The following is a 15,072-nucleotide window of genomic DNA, read 5'->3' as shown; positions in this document are numbered from 1 at the left end:
ATGTACCATTTCACTAGCAATGGCTGGAGCTGGTCAAATCGTCTCAGTCTGACCAGGAGAGGGGAAGATGCTGCCTGACTTATTGCGCAGCTGAGCATTTGGGAATTTGTCTGAATTAAACACAAGTCAAATCAAAATCAAAATCAAATGTATTTATATAGCCCTTCGTACATCAGCTGATATCTCAAAGTGCTGTACAGAAACCCAGCCTAAAACCCCAAACACCAAGCAATGCAGGTGTAGAAGACAACAGTTGGGTCAGAGGGCCGTGTGGGTGGAAAGAGAGAGCATATGGATTACTTCCAGAGACAAAGCTAGTCAACCCTGAGCCCTATTCAATGTGCCAGACATGATTTAACACTGTCATGAGGATACGGCTGCATACGCGGGTGGCTAGAAGGCTTCCCCCCCCTACCTTCTCCATCCACCCTACTGGAACAGCATAAAATCCCTTTGAAAGAGAGGGCGAGTTGAGGGGGGGGTCCCGTCTGGCTGCTGCAGAGAAACAGTGGGGGGGGTGAGAGGAACGGGGGGGGGGGGGGGGGGGGGGCACAGACACACAATGATGTCAGAGGTGATGGAGGGCCAGTTGGCGACACAAACAGCTTCCTACTCAGGTTGGGGCTATGAGGAGCTGAGCTGGGTTGGCTGCATGTATGAGGACACTGAGTCCAACGTCCACAGGGCCTTAATAGAGCTCAGAGAGACCGTGTTAACAGAGCTCAGAGAGACCGCGTTAACAGAGCTCAGAGAGAGAGAGAGAGACAGAGCTCAGAGAGACCGCGTTAACAGAGCTCAGAGAGAGACAACGTTAACAGAGCTCAGAGAGACCGCGTTAACAGAGCTCAGAGAGACCGCGTTAACAGAGCTCAGAGAGACCGCGTTAACAGAGCTCAGAGAGAGACCGAGTTAACAGAGCTCAGAGAGACCGCGTTAACAGAGCTCAGAGAGACCGCGTTAACAGAGCTCAGAGAGACCGAGTTAACAGAGCTCAGAGAGACCGAGTTAACAGAGCTCAGAGAGACCGCGTTAACAGAGCTCAGAGAGACCGCGTTAACAGAGCTCAGAGAGACCGCGTTAACAGAGCTCAGAGAGAGACCGCGTTAACAGAGCTCAGAGAGATCGCGTTAACAGAGCTCAGAGAGACCGAGTTAACAGAGCTCAGAGAGAGACCGCGTTAACAGAGCTCAGAGAGAGACCGCGTTAACAGAGCTCAGAGAGAGACCGCGTTAACAGAGCTCAGAGAGAGACCGCGTTAACAGAGCTCAGAGAGAGACCGAGTTAACAGAGCTCAGAGAGAGACCGCGTTAACAGAGCTCAGAGAGAGACCGAGTTAACAGAGCTCAGAGAGAGACCGAGTTAACAGAGCTCAGAGAGAGACCGAGTTAACAGAGCTCAGAGAGACCGAGTTAACAGAGCTCAGAGAGACCGAGTTAACAGAGCTCAGAGACCGCGTTAACAGAGCTCAGAGAGACCGCGTTAACAGAGCTCAGAGAGACCGCGTTAACAGAGCTCAGAGAGAGACCGAGTTAACAGAGCTCAGAGAGACCGAGTTAACAGAGCTCAGAGACCGCGTTAACAGAGCTCAGAGAGACCGTGTTAACAGAGCTCAGAGAGAGAGACCGCATTAACAGAGCTCAGAGAGACCGCGTTAACAGAGCTCAGAGAGACCGCGTTAACAGAGCTCAGAGAGAGACCGCGTTAACAGAGCTCAGAGAGAGACCGCGTTAACAGAGCTCAGAGAGACCGCGTTAACAGAGCTCAGAGAGACCGAGTTAACAGAGCTCAGAGAGACCGCGTTAACAGAGCTCAGAGAGACCGAGTTAACAGAGCTCAGAGACCGCGTTAACAGAGCTCAGAGAGACCGCGTTAACAGAGCTCAGAGAGACCGCGTTAACAGAGCTCAGAGAGACCGCGTTAACAGAGCTCAGAGAGACCGAGTTAACAGAGCTCAGAGAGACCGTGTTAACAGAGCTCAGAGAGACCGCGTTAACAGAGCTCAGAGAGACCGCGTTAACAGAGCTCAGAGAGAGACCGAGTTAACAGAGCTCAGAGAGAGACCGAGTTAACAGAGCTCAGAGAGAGACCGAGTTAACAGAGCTCAGAGAGACCGAGTTAACAGAGCTCAGAGACCGCGTTAACAGAGCTCAGAGACCGCGTTAACAGAGCTCAGAGAGACCGCGTTAACAGAGCTCAGAGAGAGACCGAGTTAACAGAGCTCAGAGAGAGACCGAGTTAACAGAGCTCAGAGAGAGACCGCGTTAACAGAGCTCAGAGAGACCGCGTTAACAGAGCTCAGAGAGACCGCGTTAACAGAGCTCAGAGAGAGACCGCGTTAACAGAGCTCAGAGAGAGACCGAGTTAACAGAGCTCAGAGAGAGACCGAGTTAACAGAGCTCAGAGAGACCGCGTTAACAGAGCTCAGAGAGAGACCGCGTTAACAGAGCTCAGAGAGACCGCGTTAACAGAGCTCAGAGAGACCGAGTTAACAGAGCTCAGAGAGAGACCGCGTTAACAGAGCTCAGAGAGAGACCGCGTTAACAGAGCTCAGAGAGAGACCGCGTTAACAGAGCTCAGAGAGAGACCGCGTTAACAGAGCTCAGAGAGACCGCGTTAACAGAGCTCAGAGAGACCGAGTTAACAGAGCTCAGAGAGAGACCGCGTTAACAGAGCTCAGAGAGAGACCGCGTTAACAGAGCTCAGAGAGACCGCGTTAACAGAGCTCAGAGAGAGACCGCGTTAACAGAGCTCAGAGAGAGAGACCGCGTTAACAGAGCTCAGAGAGAGACCGCGTTAACAGAGCTCAGAGAGAGACCGCGTTAACAGAGCTCAGAGAGACCGCGTTAACAGAGCTCAGAGAGAGACCGCGTTAACAGAGCTCAGAGAGACCGCGTTAACAGAGCTCAGAGAGACCGCGTTAACAGAGCTCAGAGAGACCGCGTTAACAGAGCTCAGAGAGACCGCGTTAACAGAGCTCAGAGAGACCGCGTTAACAGAGCTCAGAGAGACCGCGTTAACAGAGCTCAGAGAGAGACCGCGTTAACAGAGCTCAGAGAGAGACCGCGTTAACAGAGCTCAGAGAGACCGCGTTAACAGAGCTCAGAGAGAGACCGCGTTAACAGAGCTCAGAGAGAGACCGCGTTAACAGAGCTCAGAGAGAGACCGCGTTAACAGAGCTCAGAGAGACCGCGTTAACAGAGCTCAGAGAGACCGTGTTAACAGAGCTCAGAGAGACCGCGTTAACAGAGCTCAGAGAGAGACCGCGTTAACAGAGCTCAGAGAGACCGCGTTAACAGAGCTCAGAGAGACCGAGTTAACAGAGCTCAGAGAGACCGAGTTAACAGAGCTCAGAGAGAGACCGAGTTAACAGAGCTCAGAGAGACCGAGTTAACAGAGCTCAGAGAGACCGCGTTAACAGAGCTCAGAGAGACCGAGTTAACAGAGCTCAGAGAGAGACCGAGTTAACAGAGCTCAGAGAGAGACCGAGTTAACAGAGCTCAGAGAGAGACCGAGTTAACAGAGCTCAGAGAGAGACCGAGTTAACAGAGCTCAGAGAGAGACCGAGTTAACAGAGCTCAGAGAGAGACCGAGTTAACAGAGCTCAGAGAGAGACCGAGTTAACAGAGCTCAGAGAGAGACCGAGTTAACAGAGCTCAGAGAGAGACCGAGTTAACAGAGCTCAGAGAGACCGAGTTAACAGAGCTCAGAGAGACCGAGTTAACAGAGCTCAGAGAGAGACCGAGTTAACAGAGCTCAGAGAGAGACCGAGTTAACAGAGCTCAGAGAGACCGAGTTAACAGAGCTCAGAGAGACCGAGTTAACAGAGCTCAGAGAGAGACCGAGTTAACAGAGCTCAGAGAGAGACCGAGTTAACAGAGCTCAGAGAGACCGAGTTAACAGAGCTCAGAGAGAGACCGCGTTAACAGAGCTCAGAGAGAGACCGCGTTAACAGAGCTCAGAGAGACCGCGTTAACAGAGCTCAGAGAGAGACCGCGTTAACAGAGCTCAGAGAGACCGCGTTAACAGAGCTCAGAGAGACCGCGTTAACAGAGCTCAGAGAGACCGCGTTAACAGAGCTCAGAGAGACCGCGTTAACAGAGCTCAGAGAGACCGCGTTAACAGAGCTCAGAGAGACCGAGTTAACAGAGCTCAGAGAGAGACCGCGTTAACAGAGCTCAGAGAGAGACCGCGTTAACAGAGCTCAGAGAGAGACCGCGTTAACAGAGCTCAGAGAGACCGTGTTAACAGAGCTCAGAGAGAGACCGTGTTAACAGAGCTCAGAGAGAGACCGAGTTAACAGAGCTCAGAGAGACCGCGTTAACAGAGCTCAGAGAGACCGCGTTAACAGAGCTCAGAGAGACCGAGTTAACAGAGCTCAGAGAGACCGCGTTAACAGAGCTCAGAGAGACCGCGTTAACAGAGCTCAGAGAGACCGCGTTAACAGAGCTCAGAGAGACCGCGTTAACAGAGCTCAGAGAGACCGAGTTAACAGAGCTCAGAGAGACCGAGTTAACAGAGCTCAGAGAGAGACCGCGTTAACAGAGCTCAGAGAGAGACCGCGTTAACAGAGCTCAGAGAGAGACCGCGTTAACAGAGCTCAGAGAGAGACCGCGTTAACAGAGCTCAGAGAGAGACCGAGTTAACAGAGCTCAGAGAGACCGTGTTAACAGAGCTCAGAGAGACCGCGTTAACAGAGCTCAGAGAGAGACCGCGTTAACAGAGCTCAGAGAGACCGCGTTAACAGAGCTCAGAGAGAGACCGCGTTAACAGAGCTCAGAGAGAGACCGCGTTAACAGAGCTCAGAGAGACCGCGTTAACAGAGCTCAGAGAGACCGCGTTAACAGAGCTCAGAGAGACCGCGTTAACAGAGCTCAGAGAGACCGCGTTAACAGAGCTCAGAGAGACCGCGTTAACAGAGCTCAGAGAGACCGCGTTAACAGAGCTCAGAGAGACCGAGTTAACAGAGCTCAGAGAGACCGAGTTAACAGAGCTCAGAGAGAGACCGAGTTAACAGAGCTCAGAGAGACCGTGTTAACAGAGCTCAGAGAGAGAGAGGTGAGATGCGGATGCAGCTTGAGCCTCACCCTCTTCAACATATACATCAATGAATTGGCGAGGGCACTGGCACATCTAGACACATTATCTCAGCCAGGCAGGTCCACGTTATCTCAGCCAGGCAGGTCCACGTTATCTCAGCCAGGCAGGTCCACGTTATCTCAGCCAGGCAGGTCCACGTTATCTCAGCCAGGCAGGTCCACGTTATCTCAGCCAGGCAGGCCCACGTTATCTCAGCCAGGCAGGCCCACGTTATCTCAGCCAGGCAGGCCCACGTTATCTCAGCCAGGCAGGCCCCGTTTAGGGACAAAACACAAAACGCCGGTGCCAACCACCGTTTAGGGACAAAACACAAAACCCCGGTGCCAACCACCGCAAAACCCCGGTGCCAACCACCGCAAAACCCCGGTGCCAACCACCGCAAAACCCCGGTGCCAACCACCGCAAAACCCCGGTGCCAACCACCGCAAAACCCCGGTGCCAACCACCGCAAAACCCCGGTGCCAACCACCGCAAAACCCCGGTGCCAACCACCGCAAAACACCGGTGCCAACCACCGCAAAACACCGGTGCCAACCACCGGTGCCAACCACCGCAAAACACCGGTGCCAACCACCGCAAAACACCGGTGACATAACTCGCTAATAACCTCCCACTGCAGCTAGAAGAAGAACCAGACGTAAGACCCCCTGTCCTCTAATGAAGGTTTCACCTTTATCCTATTAGTGACCCCTGCAGCTGAGTGGTCACCCAACACCTGCTGCCCCACTTCACCCACCTGCTCTTCAGGCTAACGGCGTCTTAAACCGTATTGGTTAACACATATATATATATACACTGCTCAAAAAAATAAAGGGAACACTTAAACAACACAATGTAACTCCAAGTCAATCACACTTCTGTGAAATCAAACTGTCCACTTAGGAAGCAACACTGATTGACAATACATTTCACATTCTGTTGTGCAAATGGGATAGACAAAAGGTGGAAATTATAGGCAATTAGCAAGACACCCCCAATAAAGGAGTGGTTCTGCAGGTGGTGACCACAGACCACTTCTCAGTTCCTATGCTTCCTGGTTGATGTTTTGGGCACTTTTGAATGCTGGCGGTGCTTTCACTCTAGTGGTAGCATGAGACGGAGTCTACAACCCACACAAGTGGCTCAGGTAGTGCAGTTCATCCAGGATGGCACATCAATGCGAGCTGTGGCAAGAAGGTTTACTGTGTCTGTCAGCGTAGTGTCCAGAGCATGGAGGTGCTACCAGGAGACAGGCCAGTACATCAGGAGACGTGGAGGAGGCCGTAGGAGGGCAACAACCCAGCAGCAGGACCGCTTGACAACCGTGTGTCTGAATGTGAGAAGGAACTGTGTCTCCAAACCCCTGAACACAGAGGAACCTTGGGTAGAAACAACAGTGGTAGGCCTGATCACCGACCACAGTGAGACACCCTATAGGGTGGTCAGAGACCTGGTCGTGTGGTGCCAGGATAACAGCCTTTCAACGTGATCAAGACAAAAGGAGATGATCGTGGTCTACAGGTAAAAGAGGACCGAGCACGCTCTCATACTCATCGACGGGGCTGTAGTGGAGCAGGTTGAGAGTTTCAAGTTCCTTGGTGTCACCAACAAACTGTCATGGTCCAAACACACCAAGACAGTCGTGAAGAGGGCAGGACAACACGTATTCCCCCTCAGGACACTGAAAAGATAAGGCATGGGTCACAAAGAGCATCCTGACCGGTTCCATCACCGCCTGGTACGGCAACTGCTCAGCCTCCGACCGCAAGGCACTACAGGGGGGGGTAGTGCGTACGTTCCAGTACATCACTGGGGCCAAGCTTCCTGCCATCCAGGACCTGTATACCAGGCGGTGTCAGAAGAAGGCCCCAAAAATTGTTAAAGACTCCAGCCACCCTAGTCATAAACTGTTCTCTCTGCTGTCACACGGCAAGCGGTACCGGTGCGCCATGTCTAGGTCCAAAATACTACTTAACAGCTTCTACCCCCAAACAATTAATCAACCGGCCACCCAGACTATTTACATTGAACCCCCCCCCCACATGTGACAAAGTGTTATTTGATGATACCTCTATCAACTCCTACCACCACTGCTCTTCTCTCCCAGCCTCAGACAACCCCATTCCCGAGGTCTCTTCCCCGGAAGACCCCGGAAGACTCCGCAGCCCCAATCTTTCTCACAAAGTCATCACGACGCCCGATGGAAGTTAAGCCCAGCCGGAGTCAATGGTCACACAAAATGATCCGAGCCAAAGCCTCCTGAGCGCGTTTTCACCCCAGGCAAACAGGACAACAGAGCATGGTCAGAGGTTCAACCTCCCTCAAAGCCTCCTGAGCAGACTGCACACAAGCCTAACATCACCATGTGCAATGCCAAGCGTTGGCTGGAGTGGTGTAATGCTCGCCGCCATTGGACTCTGGAGCAGTGGAAACGCTTTCTCTCGAGTGATGAATCACGCTTCACCTTCTGGCAGTCCGATGGACAAATCTGGTTTTGGCAGATGCCAGGAGAATACTACCTGCCCCAGTGGATAGTGCCAACTGTTAAGTTTGGTGGAGGAGGAATAATGGTCTGGGGCTGTTTTTCATGGTTCAGGCACCTTAGTTCCAGTGAAGGGAAATCTTAACAGCATACAATGAAATTCTAGAGGATTCTGTGCTTCCAACTGTGTGGCAACAGTTTGGGGAAGGTCCTTTCCTGTTTCAGCATGACAATGATCCCGTTCACAAAGTGAGGTCCATACAGAAGTCTGTCAAAATCAGTTTGGAAGAACTTGACTGGCCTGCACAAAGCACTGATCTCAACCCCATCGAACACTTTTTGGGATGAATTGGAACGCTGACTGCAAGCCAGGCCTAATCGCCCAACATCAGTCCCCTCACTAATGCTCTTGTGGCTGAATGGAAGCAAGTCCCCGCAGCAAATGTTCCAACGTCTAGTGGAAAGCCTTCCCAGAAGAGTGGAGGCTGTTATAGCAGCAATGTTCCAACATCTAGTGGAAAGCCTTCCCAGAAGAGTGGAGGCTGTTATAGCAGCAATGTTCCAACATCTAGTGGAAAGCCTTCCCAGAAGAGTGGAGGCTGTTACAGCAGCAAAGAGGGGGGGGAGACCAACTCCATATTAAAGCCTATGATTATAGAATGATGTTAGACCATCGGGTGTCCACATACTTTTGATCATGTAGTGTATCTGAATGTCCATATACTGTTGGTCATGTAGTGTGTGTCTACGGTGTCAATTGTTTCGGTTGTGACCGTTTTGGTTTTGACAATTTTAATTTGTTTTGGACTATAAAATAATCCCCATACCTAGCATATGACTGACTATCTTTCATTTGGATAGATGTACTGTACTGTACCAGTCAAAAGTTTGGACACACCTACTCATTCCAGGGTTTTACTTTATTTTTACTATTTTCTACATTGTAGAATAACAGTGAAGACATCAAAACTATTAAATAACACATATGGAATCATGTAGTAACCAAAAAAGTGTTAAACAATTTTAGATTCTTCAAAGTAGCCACCCTTTGCCTTGATGACAGCTTTGCACACTCTTGGCAGTCTCTCAACCAGCTTCATGAGGTAGTCACCGGGAATGCATTTCAGTTAACCTGTGTGCCATGTTAAAAGTTAATTTGTGGAATTTCTTTCCTTCTTAATGCGTTTGAGACAATCTGTTGTGTTGTGACAAGGTAAGGGTGGTATACAGAAGATAGCCCTATTCGGTAAAAGACCAAGTCCATATTACGGCAAGGACAGCTCAAATAAGCAAAGAGAAACGACAGTCCATCGTTACTTTAAGACATGAAGGGCAATCAATCAATGCGGAACATTTCAAGAACTTTGAAAGTCCCATCAAGCGCTATAATGAAACTGGCTCTCATGAGGACCACCACAGGAAAGGAAGACCCAGAGTTACCTCTGTTGCAGAGGACAAGTTCTTTTTTTTTAATGTTTACCTTTATTTAACTAGGCAAGTCAGTTAAGAACAAATTCTTATTTTCAATGACGGCCAAGGAACAGCGGGTTAACTGCCTTGTTCAGGGACAGAACGACAGATATTTACCTTGTCAGCTCTGGGGATTCGATCTAGCAACCTTTCAGTTAATAGTCCAACGCGTTAGGCTACCCTGCCACCCCTAATCCACACTGGAGTTGCTTACCAAGAAGACAGTGAATGTTCCTGAGTTACAGTTATTTAAATTGCTTGAAAATCTATGGCAAGACTTTGAAAATTGCCATCTATCCATAATCCCCTCGACAGAAAATGAAGAACTAAGAAAATAATAAAATGGGAAAACATTGGGCAATCCAGGTATGTAAAGTTCTTAGACTGACCCAGAAAGACTCACAGCTGTCAAATGTGTTTATAACATTTGACTTATCTAATCAAGGTATTTTAGTGTTTAGTTTTTCATAACATTTGTCTATCACTTTGGGGGAAGAAGAGAGTATTTTGTGTAGATCATTAAAAATAAAAGACAATTCAATCAACTTTAATCACACTTTGCAACACAATAAAATGTGACGTAATCCAAGGGTGTTAAATAGTTAAAGATGGATCTTAAATTTGAGTTTTCTACAGCAGGAAACAGGAAATGTGAAATATTATGTGGATTATAATTAATGGACATTTTTGTCCGGGTTGAAGATACATATTTTGTCAGGGGAAAAAATCAAGCCTGGAATCCTTTTAAAAAACCTCAAATACACTAGAATTTTTACATTTCCTACATTGCAGGACATTTTTCCCGCAACAGGGTGAACAAATTAAGATCCTACATCTGTATGACATCCATAATACAGTGTATTCGTAAAGCATTCAGACCCCTTCACTTTATCCACATTTTGTTACGTTACAGCCAAAAGCAAAAACTGTTTATTAATTTTTTTGAATGAAAATTATAATGGAGCTCTGTTGTCCTTCCTATATATATATATATATCACATTTACATATGTATTCAGACTCTTTACTCAGGACTTTGTTGAAGCACCTTTGGCAGCAATTACAGCCTTGAGTCTTCTTGGGTATGACGCTACAAGCTTGGCACACCTGTATTTGGGGAGTTTCTCCCATTCTTCTCTGCAGATCCTCTCAAGCTCTGTCAGGTTGGATGGGGAGCGTCGCTGCACAGCTATTTTCAGGTCTCTCCAGAGATGTTTGATCAGGTTCAAGTCTGGGCTCTGGCTGGGCCACTCAAGGACATTCAGAGACTTGTCCTGAAGCCACTCTTACGTTGGGTTGCTTAGGGTAGTTGTCCTGTTGGAAGATGAACCTTCGCCCCAGTCTGAGGTCCTGATAGTTCAATCTTGGTTTCATCAGACCAGAGAATCTGGTTCCTCATGGTCAGAGTCCTTTAGGTGCTTTTGGCTAACTCCAAGCGGGCTGTCATGTGCCTTTTACTGTAGAGTGGCGTCCGTCTGGCCGGATTGGTGGAGTGCTGCAGAGATGGTTGTCCTTCTGGAAGGTTCTCCCATCTCCACAGAGGAACTCTGGAGCTCTGTCAGAGTGACCATCGGGTTCTTGGTCACCTCCCTGAACAAGGCCCTTCTCCCCGATTGCTCAGTTTGGCCGGGCGGCCAGCTCTAGGAAGAGTCTTGGTGGTTCCAAACTTCTCCCATTTTAGAATGATGGAGGCCACTGTGTTCTTGGGGACCTTCAATGCTGCAGAAATGTTTTGGTACCCTTCTCCGGATCTGTGCCTCGACACAATCCTGTCTCGGAGCTCTACAGACAATGATGATGACACACCAAATGATGACCACCAATCAGAGACCACTACGATGACACACTAAATGATGCCCACCAATCAGAGACCACTATGATGACACACCAAATGATGCCCACCAATCAGAGACCACTACGATGACACACCAAATGATGACCACCAATCAGAGACCACTACGATGACACACCAAATGATGACCACCAATCAGAGACCACTACGATGACACACCAAATGATGACCACCAATCAGAGACCACTATGATGATGTAACGGATGTGAAATGGCTAGCTAGTTAGCGGGTGCGCGCTAGTAGCATTTCAATCAGTTACGTCACTTGCTCTGAGACTTAAGTAGTGTTGCCCCTTGCTTTGCAAGGGCCGCGGCTTTTGTGGAGCGATGGGTAACGACGCTTCGTGGGTGTCAGTTGTTGATGTGTGCAGAGGGTCCCTGGTTCGCGCCCGGGTCGGGGCGAGGGGACGGTTTAAAGTTATACTGTTACAATGACACACTAAATGCAATTGATGGATCCTTTGTCTTCTAATGCCTCTTCACCAATAGGAGTCTAAGCCCTGTCTAAGCCGGGGGGGGGGGGGGGGGGGGGGGGGGGGGGGGGGGTTCTACTCAGCTATATGGAATTGTTTAAAGGTCATACTAAGGATTATGTTGTTAATTGATTTTTAAGATCCCTTGAAGTAACAAAACAAGAAAAAAGTATTTGATGAAAAAATTGTATTTGGCCTTGCTGCTATTAGCCCATACAAACGCATTGAATAACAGATTCCCTACATGGAACAGATGGTTCCTCCTCCTTTAGATTTTGTCATTGTGTTGATCAGGATTGTTTTACATGTATTTAACCCCTTATTTTTTTAGCACTAAACAGTCTCCATATATACGTCCATTCATTTTCTTTCAACTGGTACTGTGGGACCTTCAGACCAGTCTGTGGGGCGTCCAAGTGCAAAACAATCAACGTGTACGTGTCCGTGAGAGTCTCAACTTTCCACAGAGGAGTCGTAGTAGTCTGTAGCCCAAACTGGACACTTACAGGTCAGTGGAGGCTGCTGAGGGGAGGACGGCTCATAATAATGGCTGGAACGGAGTCAACGGAGTGAATTCAACCAGATGGAAACCGCGTCGTTGAGGTGTTTGATGCCGTTCCATTGACTCCGTTCCAGACATTATTATGAGCCGTCCTCCACTGCTACAGACAGGAGTTGGCAGATCAGCTGTACCGACTTCAGACGAGTCTCCAGACGCTTGTGGGGGTCGTAGAGCAAAATGAAGAACACCGTGTTCGTGATGACTATGGTCTTTTTTTCCCAACTGGTACCAGGGGGACCTTTACACGAGGCCTGTAGGCGTCCTAGAGCAAAACAACCGACATGTTCCTGAGAGTCCACAGAGGGGTTATATAATAGTTTTAAAGGACAAACCGTTCGGATGCTACAGACAATTTTGTGAAAATACCGATTTTTTCGGGATGTCTCAGGGTCTGACAAACACCGCTCTAATGCTCCGTCACCTTTCATCGCAGACGCGAGGGGGGGGGGGGGGGTTACTGATTACAATTTTAGGCTGGTAACTAGTAACTGTAACGGATTACATTTCGAAAGTAACCTACCCAACCATTGCACACACACACACACACACACACACACAGAAGAGACTAGTATCAACAACTTGAGAATAGCAGGCTATCACTAACTGAGAAGTTCTCATCGGTAGTGAGCTACAAAAGAAAACAAAACCGATTGAATACGATGATGATTAATGATGACTGTCTGTTGATATTTCATCAATATAAAAAATGAGAAAACAGTAACCGCAGACTATGCAAATCAATGCAAACGTCCCCTGCGCTGCACTATAGGGCTTTGTCATGAGACACGCATGACTTCGATAACGTAGCCTAACCTTAACCTTTTTCCAAGCAAATGTAGCGGTCGAGAAGGCGGTAACACATCACCCATTGCAAATCCATTCTATTCAAAAACTATATATATATGTTTTGGTCCAGCTTTTTCCTGCAATGCAATGCGAACGAATTGTGAACGTAACTCTTGAAACTTGAATGATTCTCCAACTTTGAATTATGGAACTCAGGCTCTTGACGTTCAAAGAAATATATCCTATACATTATCTTACATACATGGCTTTTTATAGCTTTGGATTTATTCGACCAATTCACTTAGAATAAGAACCGTTTAAAAAAAGAAATACTACATGAAGAATATAACCTCATCTAAACAGCATGTTAATGAATCATTTCACAATCGCAGTGTTTTGTTGAACACTTTAAATGTGGGGTAGCTGATGCACCCTCAACTCCGTTCTCTTATATCGAGGCGGAGTTGAGCTTTGATGACTGGTCGCAAGCAACAACATTGGGTCACCATGAGTCGAATCTTGTAAAAAAAAAATGTACATTCTGAAAACGCTTACCTGTTTGTCCTGTACAACTGCTGCCCAACTGCAAATGCTGAAATTCCACCTTTTAATAAAAACTTTTAGCGAATACAACCACGGACTTTTCCCTTAGTTGAGGGTTCCTCAGCTAAAACGGGGTTCATTTACGCCTGAGTAGTAAGAGTAGACTTCTCAAATAACTGAAAACAATCCAGAGAAATTATTTTCTGCACGCAAATAATAATACATTTAAAAAAGTCCTTAATACAATGTATTCACAAATTTGAGCGAAGCCTAAATATGAAATTACATTGAATCATAAATTAATCCTTGCTAAATTACGACGGGACTGTTGTGCGCGTTCGTCATTTGGTAGCGTCGCTTGACACAAGCGGCTCATCAGCAGCATTAAAAAGGTACTTCCGGGTCACGGAACTTCGGAAAGTTTCAAAATAAAAGTCCCCCACGTCAAATATTTTCTTAGCTGCATTGTTGGTTAAGGGCTTGTAAGTAAGCATTTCACGGTAAGTTCTACACCTGTTGTATTCATGATATATTCTAAATAATTGCTAAACATGAACAATTATTCATATTTGTTCATATTTACCTGACATTTGCATTAAAAGTGGGTTTTAAATTAATACCTCCAATGAAATCAAATCAAATGTTATTTATCACATGCGAATAACAACAGTGAAGTGTGGCGGATGTGTTGTTTCCTACCCTTACCACCTGGGGGTGGACTGTCAGGAAGTCCAGGATCCAGGTGCAGAGGGAGGTGTTTAGTCCCAGGGTCCTTAGCTTGGTGATGAGCTTTGAGGGTACTATGGTGTTGAATGCTGAGCTGTAGACAATGAATAGCATCCTCACATAGGTGTTCTCATGCATGTTTCAGGTTTTAAAGAAAAAAGATGATTGCATTATTAATGTCATCTAAGAATGTGTATATCAGACTCGTTGAGTAGGATTGGTGAACGTCTTGAAATAACGCTTCCATGGACATCGTCAAAAGATCAATCTGCAATGATGTGACGAAGTGGTGATTAAACACACACTACGGACACACGCACTACGGACACACACACTACGGACACACACACACACTACGGACACACACTACGGATACACACACACGCTACGGACCCGCACACTACGGACACACACACACTACGGACACGCACACACACTACGGACACACCCACTACGGACACACACCCACTACGGACACACCCACTACGGATCTCAGATTGTTTGGTGTGTTTCCTGATCTTACTTCTGTGTGACTGTTGATGATCATTTGTCCACCAGAAGGAAGACGATAAGATATTAGTATTTCACATTAGAAGGTATGTTGGTGTGACAATTCGTCCTATGACACACTGCTATATTTGTGCCATATAGTATCCAGGCAACCCATTTTAAACTGTTTAACCACAGTAAAAAACTCCAGCAACACTTCCTATGTCTTTTTGTTCAAACTCAGCTGTTTTCTATTCCAGAGACTCTAGTGTGTGTAGTAGACTGGACACACAATCAATCGTTTTTCCTGTACAGTGTCATTTGTTTGTGCAATATAACAAAAAATACGTTAAGACTTTTCTTAAACATTACATTTCCAAATTGCATCCTTGAGCAATAGCACCAGTAAATTAAGAAGATTTTTATTTTTTTATGTTTTAAAAAAATGTTTTTATTGCAATTGTACAGTACATTACCAAAAGTATGTGGACACCTGCTCGTCGAACATCTAATTTCAAAATCGTGGGCAGTAATATCAAAGCAAATCAAATTTATTTATATAGCCCTTCTTACATCAGCTGATATCTCAAAGTGCTGTACAGAAACCCAGCCTAAA

The 15,072-nt window shown here is 47.2% G+C and overlaps 1 protein-coding gene across 2 annotated transcripts in view; it reads right to left on the bottom strand.

Moving 5' to 3' along the window:
• LOC129853018 (PDZ domain-containing protein 2-like) overlaps window positions 1-13,603 on the bottom strand; it is a 185,953-nt gene extending 172,350 nt beyond the window's left edge. For both annotated transcript variants that reach the window (XM_055918648.1, XM_055918649.1), the window contains exon 1: window positions 13,254-13,603. The gene's annotated coding sequence lies outside the window, so the exon portion shown is untranslated. The remainder of the gene's footprint in view (window positions 1-13,253) is intronic.
• Window positions 13,604-15,072: the final 1,469 nt, after the last annotated feature.

This window comes from Salvelinus fontinalis, chromosome 4 (genome assembly GCF_029448725.1).
Source record: "Salvelinus fontinalis isolate EN_2023a chromosome 4, ASM2944872v1, whole genome shotgun sequence".
Taxonomy (NCBI): domain Eukaryota; kingdom Metazoa; phylum Chordata; class Actinopteri; order Salmoniformes; family Salmonidae; genus Salvelinus; species Salvelinus fontinalis.
This window is presented reverse-complemented; position numbering and strand designations above follow the sequence as displayed.